The sequence below is a fragment of the Balaenoptera physalus genome, assembly GCF_965194825.1.
Source record: "Balaenoptera physalus genome assembly, chromosome: 21".
Taxonomy (NCBI): Eukaryota; Metazoa; Chordata; class Mammalia; order Artiodactyla; family Balaenopteridae; genus Balaenoptera; species Balaenoptera physalus.
The window spans coordinates 14,981,025-14,993,744 of NC_138902.1; the positions used below are offsets into that span (position 1 = coordinate 14,981,025).

Consider the following 12,720-nt stretch of genomic DNA (forward strand, 5'->3'; position numbering starts at 1 on the left):
CCTCCCTGTTCATATATTCCGAAAACGACTCGATGTCAGTCATCCTAGAAATCTTCCTCGGTTGCCTCTGCCGCTAACCGTGCTCTGTTATGTGAATATTCCACAGTTTATGCAACCAGTCGGCTAGGGATAGGCTTTTAGCTTGTTTCCAGTATTTTGCCATGACAAATACCTGTAATAAATAACTTTCTGCATATAGTGTTTTAAACTTGTGAGGATATGTTTTCAGGGGAAATTTCTAGAAATGGGATTGCTGGTCAAAGGTTAAATGCATATGATGCTTGGTTTGCTATTTCCCACCCACAGGGGCCGCCCCATTTTGCACACCTGACATCATCGGATGAGAGTGCCCATTCCCCACACCGGGGCCAGCAGCGTGCTGTTAAGCCTTTGAACTTTTGCCGGATTCATAGGTGAGAAGTGATATCTCAATGTGGTTTTAATTTGCATTCTTCTTTTTACAGTAAAGTTGAACATCTTTTTTTTTTAAATAAACTTGTTTATTTATTTTTGGCTGCGTTGGGTCTTCGTTGCTGCGCACGGGCTTTCTCTAGTTGCGGCAAGCGGGGGCTACTCTTCGTTGCGGTGAGTGGGCTTCTCATTGTGGTGGCTTCTCCTGTTGCGGAGCACGGGCTCCAGGTACGTGGGCTTCAGTAGCTGTGGCTGGCAGGCTCAGTAGTTGTGGCTCACGGGCTTAGTTGCTCCGCGGCATGCGGGATCTTCCTGGACCAGGGATCGAACCCGTGTCCCCTGCATTGGAAGGTGGAGTCTTAACCACTGCGCCACCAGGGAAGTCCAAAGTTGAACATCTTTATAAGATTCATTTACATCTATTTTTCTATGAACTGCCTGTCCATTACCTGCTCATTTTTTTCTATCAGGTTTCAGATCTTGTATCCCTCTCAATTTCTAAGAGTTCTAGAGTGATTAGTCCAGCATTTAGGAAATATATTGTAAATATATTCTCCCAATTTGTCACGTGTTATGGCATTTTTCTACATTAAAAAAAATTTTTTTTAATTTTGTGTTGTCCAACTTGTCAGGCTAATCCTTTCAATACAGCATTGCATGGCAGTGGACATGTAGGACATCTTTCCTTGTTCCTGACATGATGGAAAAGCCTCTATTGTTCTACCAGTGATGTGGCTTTAGGCCCAAGGTGTAATGATACACCTGGTTATGTAATGGTACACACACACACACACACGTTAAAGAAGTGTCCATCCATTACTATTTTACCGTGTGGTCTTTTTTTTTTATGTTTTATTTTATTTATTGATTTATTTTAATAGATCTTTATTGGAGTATAATTGCTTCACAATACTCTGTTAGTTTCTGTTGCACAACAAAGCAAATCAGCCATGTGCATATACATGTCCCCATATCCCCTCCCTCTTGAGCCTCCCTCCCACCCTCCCTATCCCACCCCTCTAGGTCATCGCAAAGCACCGAGCTGATCTCCCTGTGCCATGCTGCTGCTTCCCACCAGTGAACTATTTTATTATAAGGAATAGTTCTTGGTTTGTGTTGAAGGCCTATATCCATCCATAGACATACAAGATTTTCCTATATTATTTAATATGGTGAACTATATTAATCAATTTTCTAATATTAAACCATTTTTGCATTCGTAAAATAAATCTCACTTGGTCATAATGTGTTATTTACTTAACATGATATTAAATTCTTTCTGCTACTATTTGGGATTTTGCCTAGATATTCATAAGTGAGAATAGTCTGCAGTTTCCTCTTTTTATGATCTCTTTAGCACATTTATTGTATAGCAATACTGTATTGTTTTATAAAAATAATTTGAAAGTCATTCTTTTTAAGCTCTGAAAAAACTGGTATAATATTGGTCTTTCAAGTTTTGATAGAAATCATCTTTGAAATCATCTGGGCTTGGTGACTTTTTTTTTAAGGGTGTGGTTCTTGGATGACCTTCTGTATTTCTCTGATGGAAATTTGTCTGTTTAAGAGTTTCTCTATTGAAATCAGTTTTGGTAAATTGCATTTTCCCAGGGAATTCTCCATTTCATCTAGGTTTTAAAATTTATTTGCATAGTGCCTTTGTGATACTATGATATAATAAGAAATATACATTTGGTCTCTGTAGGGGTGGAAAAGTTTTTCCTTCTTTTCTAGGTTTTTTTGCTGATATAATAATCAAATTGACCCAAGACAGATTAACAGGAGAAAAACAAATTTAATTTTGTACATACAGGAGTCTCATAAAAATACGAGACCCAAAGGCAGTCAGGCAATTGAGGTTGACCGTCAAAAAGGAATGAGATGGGGGCTAGGGTCAAAGGGATCATTCAGGGCAATTCAGGGCAATTCACAGGAAGCTAAGCGCAGATGTTTGGTAATTAGATGTTTACCCTGCCATGCAGGAAAGTTTTCCAGATTAAAAACATCATCTCTGGTAATAGTTCTTATTCTGGGCCAAGTCCTCTGTCTAAAATATTTCAGTCAGTTAAGGGAGAGGTCAAAGTTCTTCCTGAGTCTACTGGGTCTGGATCACCTTCAGCCATCACGCCAAAGGGGCGCATTTTGGGGTGGCCTCTTCTGGCACAGAGCCTCCAAAAGCCTTTCAATTTCCTGATTGACAGGAGTGATAGGAGCATCTTTTGTTATAATATTTCCTCTTAGTCTCCAGTTCCTGATACAAGAGCTTCTAAGACACTGGGAATCTCGTGAGTGATAGGAGAGAAGTTTGCAAGCTAATGAGATGGCTGGCGGCTGGAGAGGCCCTCGTCAGCATGCAGATGGGGGCAGCTTGTCAGAAAGACCTAGCCATGAGTGCAGAGGTGGCGCCGCAGTCTAACATTTCCCTGCCCAGGTGTGTCTCTCACCCTCTAAGCGCGATTTTATCTGAGTCCTTCCACCGCTGGGACCCAGAGGCACCTCCTCTGTTCTGCACAGTCTGCATCCCTCCCCGCGGTGCTGAGGGCCCCAGCACCGCCCCCCTGGGCTTCAGATGTCTGTTCCTTACTTACTGAGGCTTGTCATGTTCCCTGTCTCTCAGGTGTGCTGTAGACATGCGTTACAGGTCCCGTCATGCGCCCTCCTTCTCGCTCTGTGCGGTTTCTGCAGAACCTGTGGAGAGATTCCAAGTTTGGCAATTACCACCATCCTAAGAGCTCTTGGTAGTTCCTCGACTGACTTTTTTTTTTTTTTTTTTTTTTTTTTTTCAGCATATGAATTTTTTTTTTTTTTTTAACATCTTTATTGAAGTATAATTGCCTTACAATGGTGTGTTAGCTTCTGCTTTATAACAAAGTGAATCAGTTATACATATACAATATGTTCCCATTTCTCTTCCCTCTTGCATCTCCCTCCCTCCCACCCTCCCCATCCCATCCCTCTAGATGGTCACAAAGCACCGAGCTGATCTCCCTGTGCTATGCGGCTGCTTCCCACTAGTTATCTATTTTACATTTGGTAGTGCATATATGTCCATGACACTCTCTTACCCTGTCACATCTCACCCCACCCCCTCCCCATATCCTCAAGTCCATTCTCTAGTAGGTCTGTGTCTTTATTCCCGTCTTGCCACTAGGTTCTTCATGGCCTTTTTTTTTTTTTTTTTTTTTTTTCCCCTTAGATTCCGTATATATGTGTTAGCATACTGTATTTGTTTTTCTCTTTCTGACTTACTTCACTCTGTATGACAGACTCTAACTCCATCCACCTCATTACAAATACCTCCATTTCATTTCTTGTTATGGCTGAGTAATATTCCATTGTATATATGTGCCACATCTTCTTTATCCATTCATCTGTCGATGGACATTTAGATTGCTTCCATGTCCTGGCTATTGTAAATAGAGCTGCAATGAACATTTTGGTACATGACTCTTTTTGACCTATGGTTTTCTCAGGGTATATGCCCAGTAGTGGGATTGCTGGGTCGTATGGTAGTTCTATTTGTAGTTTTTTAAGGAACCTCCATACTGTTCTCCATAGTGGCTGTATCAATTTACATTCCCACCAACAGTGCAAGAGTGTTCCCTTTCCTCCACACCCTCTCCAGCATTTATTGTTTCTAGATTTTTTGATGATGGCCATTCTGACCGGTGTGAGATGATATCTCATTGTAGTTTTGATTTGCATTTCTCTAATGATTAATGATGTTGAGCATTCTTTCATGTGTCTGTAGGCCATCTGTATATCTTCTTTGGAGAAATGTCTATTTAGGTCTTCGGCCCATTTTTGGATTGGGTTGTTCGTTTTTTTGTTATTGAGCTGCATGAGCCGCTTGTAAATCTTGGAGATTAATCTCGACTGACTTTTGAAGACTGCTTTTTCCTTCAAAACTTTTTCTGAAATTTCTTAACTTGGCTTCACTTATTTAAAAAGTGTTGAGTGGTAAATGAGGAAGCTACATAAGCGGTCGGACTCAGCCATGCCCTAGCCTGGGGCATAGGTAAGAGACATTTTCTGTGTCCGGAATGTTTGGAAGGTTCAAAGACCCCAAAGGAATCCTATATCCTCAAATCCTCTTTCGTTTCTGCCTCTTCCTACCACCTGGTCCTCCCAGCCTACCCACCTTTACCTCATCTTGTAAGTAGGAGCACAGGTTCTACTCACAGTGGAAGTCAAATAAGCAAACGACCCATATACAGTCTAGGGCGCCAAGACTGTGGTCAGAAGATTAGACCCAGGTTCACTTCTCACCGCCCAGTTCCAAGTCCTGGGGACAGTCATGTAGCTCTCTGAACTCAGTATCTGTGTATATAAAGCTAGATAGCTATCTCACCTCGGGAGATTTTGTGACTCTTATGAAACATGAAGACGCTTTAAAAAGCAGAAAATGCCATAAAAATGTATAACGTTGATACAAGCCAGAGACAAACATATAGATGTCACATCACACATTTCAGTAAGATTAGTGACCAACCTGGGTGTAGAGTCATTCTAGGCATCGGTGACAGAACACAAGGGTCAAAGGAATAATCACCTTTGCCATGGACTTGAACATCTGCTGGGAATACTCTCTAAGTACCACAGGGATGGAGGTACGTGGTGTCAATTGCAAAACCCTTAATTAGGTTCATAATAGTTTCCTTGGGCAATGGGCAGTTTTGTACCAGGCCATTTGGGGACCAAACTAAGAACAAAGGCGGCAGCCCCTGGCATCTTGAGAAAGATTTTTACTGTTTCTTCTCCTTCCCATCTTTCTTTATTCTAAGAGCAGAAAACAGGAATTGGAGAAGCGTACAGCGTCTTCTCTGTTTCTTGGCTTGCTAACCCTTTTCTGAGGTCTTAAACAAGTGAAGACTGAGAGTAGCTTTGTATAGAATTTTGAGAAAGCAGCAGCACTGGAGGTGGCTCAGTCTCAGGGCGGCTGCATGAGGATTATATCCACTTAGTTGGTTGTAATCTGATTTGTCTCCAGCCCTGCCCTTCCTATAGGTCTTTGGGGGCCACCAGGGAAGACACCATCTTCTCTGTACTCTAGAACTCCCTGACTTGGTAGATAGTTATGATTTAGTGTCTTTGATAGCTTTCCTCTGGAAAATATCTCAGCACCTAATTTATGTTTCCTACTTTTACCTAATCCTCTTCTCTGCCATCATCTTAGAAAGCTAACAACAAATGAGAAGTTACAGCACCTGTAATACATATATTTAGTAGACTCCGTTCGTTACCCAAGCTGTGTCTGTTTCTCCTTCTTCCTTGCTAATAGATCCTATTTTGTATAAGTATCTACCCTGTGTCATTCAGGGGAAGTAGATCCCATTCCCGGGGGTAGATCCCACTTCGTCTGAGCAAATTCTGGTAATTCCATCCCCCTGCCAATGATTGGCTTAATAGCAGACACAATTCTGGCCAGTGATACATGACGGGACATATACCAAGGCGCTTTTGAGAAGGAATCTGTCACTCCCAAGAATGAGATGAAGGAGGACACCTCCCTTTTGTCACATCTGGACACAAAGCCTGGAGCAGCCCCAGGTACCATGCTCCAGTCTTAGAACGAAGCCAGACCTCTGGTTATGTGGAATAATGAATTGTGTTTTGTTTAAACTACTTATGTCAGGGTTTTTTTGTTCCAGCAACTAAAACCATCTAATATAATAATGAGAGTAACATAAAAAGCTTCTGTTCAAAAATTTCCGTCCAGAATCATCCATACCCAAGAAGTATACTTCCACCTCATTATAAAACCTTGACGGTGAAAATGTTTATGTGGCAGAAGTGAGTGACTTGGATGTACGAAGATTTCCCTCACAATCCCTTTAAACCACAAAGTGTGCAAATTTTATACAAAGATACCTGAGTTATACACCTAGGAACTTTTCAAGAGAAGCCTTAGTTTTAAAAGGGTGTACTTCAGGTGTATAATATTTCACTTCCGAGAAAGTAGAAGCTATGCCTTTGACTTCTTAACAAAGAAGAAGACAGGTCACTCACAGGAGCCACCAGCCCTTGCCTACTTATGAAGGGGAAACCGGATGGAGTCCCCATCACCGCCCATCTTGTGTGCTTCTCAGATAGTTACTTCTGGAGCCCCCAGAGCCTATTATTCTAACCAGCCAACCCAAGGCTGTCATCTCATTGAAGATGAAAAGAACATAAAACTTGAGGGTTTAATGCCCCCAAATATCACCAGAAATCCTGATTTTAAAACAAAGTAAAACTACTTTGTTTTAAGTCTCTGCCATAAGGAAGAACATCACCTTGGCTGCGTCTTAGCCGTGTCTTGGAAGAGGAGAGTTAGAAGTGGGCTATTTCTAGGGCTTTGGTGTCTCGGCTCAAGAGACACCACTTGGGTTGAGTCTTTCAAGACAGGGAACTGATGGGGGAGATTTTGTGATAAAATAGTTTAGGAGCGATGGACACAGCAAAGCAAGTCTCCTGAGACAAGTCTTAATATGTAAACTCTTACCTGAGAGTCAGAGCTTGGCCAGGTGAACAGACAGTTGTCGCCAATAAGAGAACAGTGAAGTTGTTTACAGGTTTGTAGTATTATATTTCCCAGCAAAGTTTCCCTGTAGCAAACAACTTGGTCATGTTGACACAGCTGGTCTCAGTGTTGTCACAAAAGATCATATATCTCAGGGAGCAAGAGAGAAAGGTTTGAATTCAGAGGCAAAGGGAGAAACTGCACGTCTCCTGTTATGTTGCCCAATATTCCCCACTACATCCTGTCCAAAAAGTGGCCTTGTTTGGTTTGGTTTTTAAGGACAGTGACTTCTTAATGAGCTCTAACAATACGCATGAGTTCATGCCAGGTGTTCTGTACCAAATCATGGCCATGCCTATGTGACCTTAGGCAAGTCGCAAATTCTCTGAGCCTTTATTTCCACAACTAGAAAAAATAAATAATACATTCCAGAGTTGGTATGTGGATCAAACCACCTGACGCATGCAAAGTGAACTTAGCATGGTACCTGGAATTGCTCAATACGTATATTGATTTCCTTTCTCTTTCTTCAAAGAACTTACAAAACTTTTGGAGGGGCAAGAATAACATAGTTGACAGGTTAATAGCAAAGTTTGAGACTGCATGAGACAACAAATGCCAAGTGGGTCAAGTAAGTGCTAGAGACAACAAGCTTTGGAGGCTGGGGTGTGTGGGTGTGGGGTGTCAGGACAGGGTCCACAGGGAGGCAAGCTTGAAGGTTCTTGGTATTCTTCTCTGATTCCTCCTGGGAAGAGTCCAAGAGAACATTTGCTTCAGTCCCAAGACTCCACAGTTGCAAGTACTACCCGTGTATGGTTGTGGGATACTCCACTTCCCCTCAGGAGTTCACGTAGCCCAGACCTCCACATCTGAGCGCACCCTGATGCACTGTAGGTAATTCAGCTGTAAGTGGAGGGGTGAGAAAGTAAGATGCCCACTCTTTAACCCTCAACACAAGCTCTATCCTGAGCCATCACTGCCTGACCTCTCTGCTGGAAGGACTACGTCACATAAACAAGGACTCACGGAGATGCCCTTTGACTGTTCCTTTTGAAGTCATTGAACCCCGAGAAGGTACTCGACAGCCAGTCCCCCCATTCTGTCTCCTAATCTGGCTCCTCTAATTCCCCAGAACCAAAGATGCTCTCAGGCAGTAGGTATCCCTCGGCTAAAGGAGGGAGACAGAGAGTGGGGAACTGAGACCCAGAGGCCAAAGGTTTCCAGCTTCAGACCTTTCTCCTCCCAAAAGGTCCATCCCCCACCTGAGGACCCAGCTTGTTATACCTGCACCAGGAAGCAAAGAGGTCATTTGCTCTCTATGCCCAGGAGACATAGTGGCTCCTCTTTCCTTTTATCTTTCTTTTCAAGGACACCTCCTTACAAATCTCCCTAGATGAAAACTCTAATTCAAAAAGATATGTGCACCCCAATGTTCATAGCAGCATTATGTATAATAGCGAAGACATGGAAACAACCTAAGTGGCTATCAACTGATGAATGGATAAAGAAGATGTGGCATATATATATATATATATATATATATATATATATATATATATATAATGGAATACTACTCAGCCATAAAAAAGAATGAAATTTTGCCATTTGCAGCAACATGGATGGACTTAGAGATTATCATACTAAGTGAAGTAAGTCAGATGGAGAAAGATAAATACCATATGATATCACTTATATACTTACATGTGGAATGTAAAAAAAAAAGATATGAATGAACTTATTTATAAATAGAAATAGACTGACAGACATAGAAACAAACTTATGGTTACCAAAGGGGAAAGGTGGGGAGGAATAAATTAGGAGTTTCAGATTAACAGATACACACTACTGTCTATAAAATAGATAACCAGCAAGGACCTACTGTATAGCACAGAGAACTATATTCAATATCTTGTGGTACTCTATAAAGGAAAATAATCTGAAAAAGAGTATATACATTTACTTTTATGTGTGCATGTGTGTGTGTGTGTGTGTGTAAAACTGAATCACTTTGCTGTATACACTTGAAACTAACACAATATTGTACATCAACTGTACTTCAATTAAAAAGTAAAATAAAATAAAACTCCCTAAACTGTTGTGAGTCTGGGCTCCAGCTCAGGATCACTCCTACGGGACCTGGGCCTGAGTGATATGATGCCCCAAACTGCAACTCCATCAGGGCCACTCTGACGTTTTGGCCAGTGTGGCACCCACGTCAGTCTAAAACTCCAGGAGAAACAGGCATTGCTGACCTCCCTCGTAGTTATAAACTGGACCGGAGGTAAGAGGCCTGCAATGGACTAGGAAGACCCAGACCCAGACCCACCAGAGTGATGGTCCAACTCTTAGCCTCTTACTCAGTTCAGTACAAATGCCTTTTCATTAAACTTCGTAGAGACATCTGCTAATTCAAAGGTGACTAGAGATCAGCCTTTTCCAGATACTTCTCATGGGGTGGAGGTAGCAGAGAGTAGAGCTCCGCGTTGGTAGAGAAGAAAGTAGGACACATGGTAGACTTGGAGGATGCCGAGTGCTGTCCCTAGAACCTTCCGTTTACACTGCAGAGTAACTTGGGAGGGTAAATATTATTAGCCCCACTGGAAGAGGCCATGGAGTAACTTGCCTAAGATCACGCAGTTAATAAAGCACAGAGCCAAGATACAATGATTCACATCATTCCCAAAGTACTTTCTCCCATGCCTTATATCTCAAACTTTAGTGATTTGAGCACCACTTCCCTGGTCTCACCATATACATGTACATGTGTGCTATCACTTACTGGATATCTTTCTTCATGTGGATCTCTTTTTAAACTTATATACATTCTATATTTATGTACTCAATTGTGTTTATGTTTAATATATGCAAAGACATTCTATTTAAGAGACATCGTAAAACCATTTATGGATCAATGATCAAAATAGAAGATAACTCTGAAGATAAAAATAATGAAAATGAGTGTCCCTCCCTCCCTCCCCACGGGTCTCCAGGAGAACATCACAAGTACCTGAATAAGGAAAGGACGTCAGCACAGGTTTGCATGGAAGAGACCGGTCGTGGGAAACTGACTCCACTGCAGATTGACCTGTGGACCAGCTACTGTCAGCTGCCTGTTTTCATATATCCCATGAGCTAAGAGTGAGTTTTACAGTCTTCATGATTAAAAAACTGTAAATGGTTCCAAAGAAGAAGAGTGTTTTATAACATGTGAAAATTAAATGAAATCCACATGTCCGTGTCCATAAATAAAGGACACAGCCATGCCCATCTATTTACACACCGTCCACGGCTGCTTTCACTCTGCTGCAGAATTATGTAACTGCCGCACAGAGACCGTCCAACCTGCAAAACAGAAAGTATTTACCATCTGCCCTTTTGTAGGAAGTTTGCTGACCTCTGGCCTTGGTGGTGGAGGACAGTGCTTTACAAGTGAGTCTGGTCTTTTGTCTTTTGAGCTTCAGGGCTCTTTTATAAGCTGTTATCCAAACCACTCACTGTCACTTCAGGGGACCCCTCATGTAGAACATTCAGGCTCCGGGTGCCCCAATTTATCCCGTGCCAGGAGACAGCCATGAATATGGCCCACGTGTCCCCCCTTGAGTATGGATGATGATGATGGTGGTGATGGTGGTGATGACGCAGGGGAAGAAGAAGGAAATGGAAAAGAAAATGACAAGATAGCACAGAGGATTTGTGGATGTTGTGCTTGGTCTAGTAATCCACCTAGACCATCCCATCCCATCCCTATGAGAGAGATACTATTATTGGTCCCATTTCACAGATGAGAAAAACCAAGCCTGGAGCGGTGCAGTGTAGTAAATTGCGCACGGCCACACAGGGGATGGTGGCTCAGTTATCAGTCAGCGTTCCAGCTCCCGAACCTGGATCGTACCTCTCTGTCAGATGGCTGCCTACAGCACCTTCTGAGTCCCAGGAAGCCTTAAGATTCTTTGTTGCCGTCATGATTGATTTTGTTTTACCCAACAGCTTACTGACACCTGGGCAGGACCACAGCTGAAAAAGGTGATTCTCAGAAACATTATTAAAGTTAAGAAAAAGAAAAAGCCACAGAAAGTATCAGTCATTCACAAAGTATATTCCCAGAGTGATCCAATTTCCAAACCCAAAATCAAACACAGTAATAAATTCCCCACCTGTTGAACTCAGATGCCTGGGCAGATCTCAGAAATCTTCACGAGAGATCGAAGAATCCATCTTTGCATCAGGGCTTAACTTTAGATAAATGAATAGTGTTCTGTACTTATCAGTGAATTTTAAAGCTAATTGAATGCTATTGTGGTTATAAAAGAAATTCATTTAAACAGATTATTGAATTTATATTATCTTTTTGTCATGAGGCTTCCTTTTCCCATCAATAGTTACTAGATTGGAATAACGGCCATCCCTGATATCCTCACATTGAAAAGTGATTGGGGACCTTGACTGCAACATTTAGCCTGACAATAGAACAAAATGTTTACAGTTGATTCTTGCCAAGCAGACTCGGGTATACGAGCACCGAATTCAGAGCCCTTCCACTTCCATGAGTCTTTCAAATCGAATTACCCAGCTCTGTCTGTGTATATCCATGGGAAATGAATATGGACAAAATTTATTTTGAGTCCCATCCAGAAGCTTTTTCCAGAAACAGATTATATTTTTAGCCAACTATAAAGTGGGCACTGGCTAACATCAGCTCTGATTTCTAATAATGAGTAGCTGCCTCAAGCCACAGTGAGCGATGTGTATCAAGCCATGAGTGTATGAAAAAGCTGGATGCAGCCATTCACCAGGGTCTCCGCGGATGGGATTTCTACCTTGGGCAGGAGATGCTGATAACCTCAGAGGACCATTCTGATTCAAAATCTATTATTCTAAGATAAGGCCCAGGAGCATTTTTCTGAGACGATCCCAAAGAAAATGCAATAACTCCAGGCATACAGTGGCTCTTGTTCATCACTTACCTGTTTCTTCTGCCTGGCCGCCCCCTGCCCCCAACTTTCCATTAAGTTCGTAAAGAGTAGAAGATTTGGCTTGTGGGCTGCAATTTAATATGTGTGTAAAAGTGATATGAGGATCCTGCCCATCAAGAGGGCTGTAGCCCAAGGAACAGGGCAGGCTTTATTAGTTCCTCATCAATTAAACAGGGAAAACCTTCAGGCTCCAAAATGAACTCTGTCTTGGGGGGCAACAGAGAGAGATCGTTTTGTCTAAGACAGCAGAAATCCACTGCGGACAATGGAAGCTCTGTTTCACATGGGGAAAGTGTGGGAGTCTCTTATCTGCCTTCAACAGCTTTTTTCAGTGAGGGAGAAAATCCCCTTGTAAAGGAGGGGGTGACAAACAAGGGACCCCGGGGGCTATCTCAACCCCCACGTCCTTCCACACCAAGATTCTGGCACGTCCCACTCTGTAGGAAGACTTTCCCTGTGAGACTCTTTTTGTGCAACAATGTTATGGGCAGCACACCTTCTAGATCCTGACACTTTGGTGCAGAAAGAGTGGAGAACGACAAGCCGTGACAGGTGTGTGTGCCCAGGGATGGGAGGGTCTGATGGATATTTGGTAATATTGTGATAGACAATGAAAGGCAGGGACTGTAAAGAGATAATGTTAGAAAATGAGGCTGATGGATGCCTGGTCGTGGAGGGTCTTGTGTGCCAGGTGAGATGCTCCTGCAGGTCACAGAGCCAATAAGGGTTCTGAGAAGGGGAGTGATGGAGACGTAGATCTGTCAATCACCGCCTGGGGGGATGCACTTGGATGGCCCACAGGCTTCAAAAGCCAAGGGAAGAAGCTTTGACTGG

General features: G+C 42.5%; 2 long non-coding RNA genes across 2 annotated transcripts in view; both read right to left on the reverse strand.

Annotated features, from left to right (window-relative positions):
- LOC309651456 overlaps positions 1–12,720 on the reverse strand; it is a 95,430-nt gene that overhangs the window by 66,585 nt on the left and 16,125 nt on the right. The window lies entirely within an intron of this gene.
- On the reverse strand, positions 1,280–11,623 carry LOC309651454. Its single transcript, XR_014258136.1, has 2 exons — positions 10,806–11,623; positions 1,280–3,099 (listed from the first exon to the last, which is right to left on the reverse strand). It is a non-coding gene; the product is annotated as an uncharacterized lncRNA (long non-coding RNA).